The sequence below is a fragment of the Meles meles genome, chromosome 6 (assembly GCF_922984935.1).
Source record: "Meles meles chromosome 6, mMelMel3.1 paternal haplotype, whole genome shotgun sequence".
NCBI lineage: Eukaryota > Metazoa > Chordata > Mammalia > Carnivora > Mustelidae > Meles > Meles meles.
This window is the reverse complement of record NC_060071.1, coordinates 32,259,892-32,267,141: the sequence shown is the minus strand read 5'-3', so window position 1 is coordinate 32,267,141 and position 7,250 is coordinate 32,259,892.

The following is a 7,250-nucleotide window of genomic DNA, read 5'->3' as shown; positions in this document are numbered from 1 at the left end:
GCGGGGCGGGGGCTAACGAGGTCGAGGCCTATATGGCCCGGGCGGGGGAGGCGGGGCGCCAGGCCGCGCCACTGATTGGCCCGCACGCGCTGGGGGCGGGCAGAGCCGATGTGGCGGTCTGCAGCGGGCACAGCAGTTCGCCGCGCCAGCGGTGGCTGCCGGGAGGGAAGACCCCCGCGGGCGCCTACCTCGGCCCCTGAGAAAACACGCCCCCACCTTATTCCCGCCCTGTCTCTTCCCGTCAGCCTTGTTACTGTCCCTGTCCGGTCCATATGTCCATCCGGCTTCCATCAGTGAGAAAGGCTGCAGAATTGAGTGGACAAAAAATATGGTACCCAGAAAAATGTTTGCCTTGAGGAACCAACCTACAGTATGCATTCCCCAGTCTTCAGTGTATGCCTACTTATTTATTTCACCAGAGCAGAACGAACAAACCCAGCTACTGAAGCCAGATATTTTTATCTGATGCTCAATTTCGTGACTTACAAGTTCATTGACCTTGGCCAAGTTACTTGGCCCTTGAAAACCTGTTTGCTTATTTATAAAATGGGCATAGTAATAAGATGAGCTTAAAGAGTTGTAAAGATTACATTAAATAATATGCTTTCAGAACAGTAGCTCGGACATACGGTTAAGTGTTCAATAAATGTGAGCGTCCATCCATGCAGGTAGAAAAGCAGATGATTGTACAGAAGGAATGGCTTATCAAGTACCTAGGAAAACCTTTATGTGTAGAAACCATATACTGGTGGGCTCTATGCTATGTCTATCTGCAGGTCTGTGTCATTTCTGTACCTCATACTGAGCACTAAACCCGAAGAAATTTGTAGGCTGCAGCTTGAGCCCTTTTCTTTCATTGATTGCTCCACTTAGGATCAAGCCTTTTCACACAGAAGAAAAGGCTTTCTGGGTCCTCTTTCTCTTCTCACAGTTTCTATTTGGATTGGGACTAAGAATCCTGTTCCAAACTGAAAAACTGAGTGGGCACAGATCAGACAAGTTTCCTGGGTTAGGGTGGAAATTTATTGTTTTTGGTCAGAGACCATTGAAAGGTTTACAGAGCAGAATGATTTCAAATGGGATCTGTTATAAAGAGCAATGCAGAATAAAGTTTTAAGTTTCAGAGTCTAAATATAGACTATGCCTTAGAGTTGATTTCTCTAAAACAAAAAAAAAAAAAAAAAGAAAAGAAAGGGAAAAACTTTTATCACCGAGCCATTTTAACTTCAGTTCTGGGTTTTGAGGCGTCTGTGAAAAAAGAGATAAATGTCCCTAACTCAGCTCTGTACCTACTGTTCTCCAGTAAGTACAAGGTGAACCTTGACTAGCTTCTGATGTGATTCCAGTTACAAAGGGTAAGGGTAGGATACAAGGTATTATGGAAGTTCTTCCCATCTCAAAGCCTCCACACATGGAAGACTGGGGGCAAAGGAAACCTTTTTTTTTTTTTTTTAAGATTTTATTTATTTATTTATTTATTGAAAGATTTTATTCATTTATTTGACAGACAGAGATCACAAGTAGGCAGAGAGGCAGGCAAAGAGAGAGGGGAGGAAGCAGGCTCCCAGCTGAGCAGAGAGCCTGATGCAGGGTTCAATTCCAGGACCCTGAGATCATGACCTGAACCAAAGGCAGAGGCTTAACCCACTGAGCCACCCAGGTGCCCTGGTGGCAAAGGAAATCTAATGATATCTTAAGAGGCAGTGGGGTGAACAGCATAAGTATCTGAGCACCAGAAGCCCATGGGTTCTGTCTTCCTTCAGTCCCTATAAAGGCTGCTTTCCTTCCTTGGGCCTATTTTGTTACTCCGTAAGGAAAGAACTGGGTTATCTCAGAAGGTCTGAATTTGAGATCCTAGGGCTGTTAAGTAGGTCCTAAATGGTGTGATAATCTCTGAATCTCATGCAAAATGTTGTGCATGTGTACATTTCTGGAGAGGAGGTCTATAGTTTTGCTTTCATCAGAGTCTCAAAAAGATCCATTGTGGCAGCCCCCATAGAAGCCTCTAAGCAACTCTTTATCTCTCTCTCTCATTTTTTTTTAAAGATTTTATTCATTTACCTGACAGAAAGAGAGAGAGAGAGAGCACACAATCGAGAGGAGCCGGACAGAGAGAAGTAGACTCCCCATTGAGCATGGAGCCCGACGCAGGGCTCAATCCCAGGACCCTGGGCTCATGACTTGAGCTGAAGGCAGTTGCTTAATCAACTGAGCTACCCAGGCACCAAGCAACTCTTCATCTCTTAAAATCCACAGTTTTATGATCTTGACAGTCAGGATTGTTAGGAAGCAGATTATAATAAAGACCCATGCTCAAGAGAGGCAAGACTAATGCACTGTCTGTCATTACCTGTAATTAATCCATTTTACTCAGGGGAAAAATAAGTATCTAAAATAAGCAAACTGTTAATCAAAGAAAGGCATTGTGAGAATGCAGAGATCAGCTTTCTTGCCCTATAAAAGCACAGAACAAATTTGTTATTACTAACATTTTGAGGTATAATTAACAGACAATAAAGTGCACAAATCTTACGTGTACAGCTCAATGGATTTTTAGATGTATATACACCTGTGAAACCTGCCCAGCACCCCCAAAATCCCCCTCCTGCTCCCTAGATATCATCTCCACCACACGTAGTCACTATTTGGACCTCTCTCCTCCTAGGTAAGTTTTGCTTGTCCTTGAACTTTCTATAGATGGCATCAGACATCATTGAAAATTACTAATCATATGCCCTTCTGCCCTGCTGGAAAGCAGTATGGTGCCATGGAAAGAACACAGGCAATCCTGGAATCAGACGTACAGAGTTTGAATCTTCAGTCTCCATAGCTCATATGTAACCTTGAAAAGTGGCTTCATCTTTTTTTTTTTTGACTCTGTAAAAACTGGAATAATAAAAAAACCATCTGATAAGCTTTATGTGTGGAGAATATTAAATAATCTATATATCTGAACCATAGAAAGGGCTCAAAATTTTTTATTTTTCTTTCTTTCCCCCTGGAAAATTCTTTTTTTTTAATTAATTTATTTATTTTTATTTGCTTATTTACAGCATAACAGTGTCCCCCTGGAAAATTCTTATTCAACCTTCCAGACCCAACACAAGCATTTCCTAAAGGAGGCCTTTCCTAACTCCTGGCAACCAAAATTTTTGATCTCTTAGGTCTCTCTGTTTCATCATTGTTCCAGCACTGTGCATATGTTTCTCTGCTCCAGCATTTAGCACAATCTACTGTGACTGTTTGTTGACACCCACTACAAGAAGGTGGGAGCCTTGAGGTCGGGAAACGTGTGATTGCGCCTGTATGTCTCTAGTGCCCCTGCTAGTAAGAGGAGCTCAGTAAATTTTTGTGGAATGAATTCTGCTGTACTGACATTCTTTTAGTATGTACCATAGATAGGAGAGTTAGCTTGGAAACTATTAAAAGAAGGAATTTACAGATTTCTTCTTGAGTTGGGTAAAATGTGTTTTATGATGAACAGCAGCTTAAAGAACAAAGCAATACTTAACACATATGGTGTGGGCACTTCTGTTATAGGCCAATTCCCATGGGAATGAGGGAGATTTGGCACAATAAACAACTGTAGTAGAAAAGCCAACAAACTCAATGAATTTGTAGCTTTTCCAAAGTTGGGAAACACAAGACAAAGGAACAGACTCTAGGGCAGTGACTGAAGGAACAACTTAGACTGATCACACAATTAGAGGGATTTTATTGGTTATTTAATCTTTCATTCATCTTTTGAGGAGAGGAGATATGAAAATCCCAGGGTTATAATTGAGTCCTAGATGGTGACAGAAAATAAGCAGGTGGGTGGGACTGTTACAATACCTAGAAAATATTTGATTTCCAAGGAGTATCCATAAGTGTGTAAGTGGTCATAAAATCTTAATAACCTACAAGAAGTAATTCTAAGAAATTCAATATAACTGTTTCTTACCGAATGAGGGTTCCTTAAATTAAACATGAATCAATGATCAAATGTAATGACAGCTCTATCCTCAAATGGGAGTCATCCTCTATATCCGGCAATTCACATTTATGGCCCCAGGCCAGTTACACCCATTTCTGCCCTAAAGGAGGCCCAAGTGGACAGATATTAGTCAGATGTCTTCCCTGACTTGCTCTCTAAATCCACAGGGCAACTGCATATCTTGGTTGACCTGGCATAATTGTTAATCATGTCCCCTTTCACTCTCAAAAGTATTCCAGAATGGGGTGATAAATTATAATGTCACCTTACCTTTGGGCCTCACAATCAAACTGTTCAGCCACCTTCCAGTCCCCCTCCCCAGGTCCCAGTCTTTATTAAGCCTCAGAACACTTTCCCACACTCTTTTCCCCAGGTTTTCAACAATAGGTCCTTGAAGTCTTAGTCAAACACAGTAGCAGTAAAAATAAAGAGTACAAAGAAGGGAGGGATAAAACTTAGCTAAAGAAGGAAGTGAGACAAGGAGCAAAAAGAAGAGTAAGACTGTGGACTAAGTAAGAGTTTTTATGAATTATAATGAAATTGATTTTCTTTTGGTATTACTCAACCAGCTCTGAAGACTGTTTTTTCAGAGAAACTCCAAAACTGATATGAGCAGAGTAGTTTCTTTGAAAGACAAAACTTCCTGAATGCATAAGTTTTGAGTGTTAGTACGATGAAAACTCAGGATTGCTTTATAGTCATAACATGCTTTCAAGACTTACATGTTCTCAGATGCCAACTAACAGAGAAAACTGTTGCTATAATCGCAATTCCATCACAAGATGGTGTTCTGGGACTTGTGTGTAATTGGGGTTTCAGTTTTTTGGATTCAAAATCAAGCTAAGGTCTGTGAGCTTTTAAAGTTGGTTTCTGTTAAAAAAAAAAAGGTTTGTACTGTGACGTAGTGCAGAAACAAAGGAATTACAAATATAATCCATACTTACTTGCATATTTTAGGAAAGTCAGTGTATACAAATAAGCAAAAAGAAAAAAAAATCACAAATCCCATTCTTCTAGATAACTGTCATTAACATTGGAGTGTAACTTTCCAGAGTTTTTCTGTATGTGTCACATACACTTTTGAAGCAGATATGCCTTATGCAAAAATAAGATAAAAAGGAAGTTACTACTATCGATGAAATATTAAGAAAGCAGAGGAACATAGCCTAGAATGTCATATAAGGTCTGGGGACAAGCTAAAAACATTCTGTCTCAGGAATTTCTCAGTGTTAATTCTGTGTATTGAACTTTTGCCTGATAGGCTTTTCCTCATCTTTCCCCTTTCTAATTGCATGTTTTCCCCTCCCACCACAAATGCTGCCTCATCTAGAGCCATCTCACCTCTAGGAACGTGTAATCTATTTTGAAATTGAATATAACAAACCAGACCTTTGAGTCTCCTCCAAAATATGGCTCCTGGTCTCTACTCTTACATTTTACTCATAATACCAAAATTAAAGGTAACTTTCATGTTCTAGCTAAACAGCCCCTTTCCCCCAGCGCTTAATAAGCAAGTGGAATTGGAACACAAGAGGGAAAGACAGACATGATTATATCTGTTATTTATTCTATTACAGAGACCAGATCTTGGACTCCTACTTCCATTGTCTTTTCCTAAAGATTTCCACACAGTGTGCACTGGGGGGAAAAATTTCTATTTTGAAGTTGCTGATCACAGTTTTCTATGTATATTATTTAGGTAACATTTGTTTATTGCATAGTATGGATCTTTTTTATCTATACTGACAGTTTGCTTGTTTTATCAGTTACTGAGAGATACATTTCATAATCTCCTACTCTGGTTATTTCTCTACTTCTTTAAGTTTTCTCAATTTTTGTTATATATATTTGAGGCTATGTTGTTAAGGACATACAAACTACTGGTTTTTATCTTTCTGGCAGACTGACATTTTGACATTATGAAATGTTATCTTTACCTTTAGTAAAACCTTTTGTCATAAAGACTATCTTGTCTGATGTTAGCGTAACTACATCAGAGTTCTTTTCATTACTGTTTACAGGTGTAATTTTCCTATTCATTTACTTTTAGCTTTGCTGTGTCTTTATATTTAAGGTGTATTTCTTGAAAATGGCATATAGTTGAAGATTTACATTCAGTTCTTAAAATTTTTCGCTTCTAACTTACCTATTCTATTTTTGATCTAGTGATTGACAGATTGGGTTTAAGGCCATCATCTTACTATTTCTTTTCTACCTGTCTGATATGTTCTATATTCTTTTTTCTCCCTTTTCTTGCCTTTTTAAAATTAATTTCCTTTTTACTATTTTTTTCTCTCATTATCTTGCTAGTTATACACTGATTTACTGTTCCTTTAATGTTATCTAAGAGATTTTAACATACATCTTTGATTTATAAAAATTTTTCCAATATAAATTAGAATTTTTATTTCTTCTGTACAATGCAATGATCTTCAAATCTTTTCATTACATTTACTACCCACCACATGTCTTACTGCTATTGGTGCCATGTATTATAATTCTTTCTAGGTGTTAGGTTCTGTAAGATGTTATTATTATTCCACAAATCAATATTTATTTGTTACCCACATATTTACCATAGCAAGTTCCAGAAGGAGAGTCACAGTCTACTTGGGTTCTACAGTAAAGCCATGACATCCATGGCAGCTGAGAATTTTCTTTGAAAATGGAGTTAAACTCTATTTTAACCATTTGAAAAGCATCTCTAGGTATCCTACTGTGTCTTGGTAAAGAATGAACATCTGGCTGTGATGACTTTGTGAGAATGGGTCTCCATCTTACTTTTTCCCTCAAATCAGCAATCATTGTATAGTGCTATGTTCCCAGGCAGTATAATGCATTGGTTTGAAAACCAGAGAGTGAAAGTAGGAGCACCGCAGTCATCAGCAATCTCTAAAACCTGTTGGAAGAATTTGGTCCCCTCCACCCAACTTTAGGTCCAATGGTTCTATATATCCTGCCTTCCAGAAAGAGGATACTTCTACCAGGGAGCAAAGAGTCCTATTGAACTTAATACTATGACTGCCACCTTGCCACTTCGGGTTCTTTGGGTTCGTTGTGCCAGTAGAAAGGAGTTACCATCTTGTGAAGGAAATTGACTTGGATAATCATGAGGAAACAGGTCTGCTGCTGCACAGTGGGGAAGGCAGAAATGTTTAGTACTTGCAGGGTGCCTGGATGGCTCAGTTGGTTAAGCATCTCACTCTTGATTTCACCTCAGGTCATGCTCTCAGGGTCATGAGATTGAGTCCTGCATCAGGCCCTGTGCTCAGTG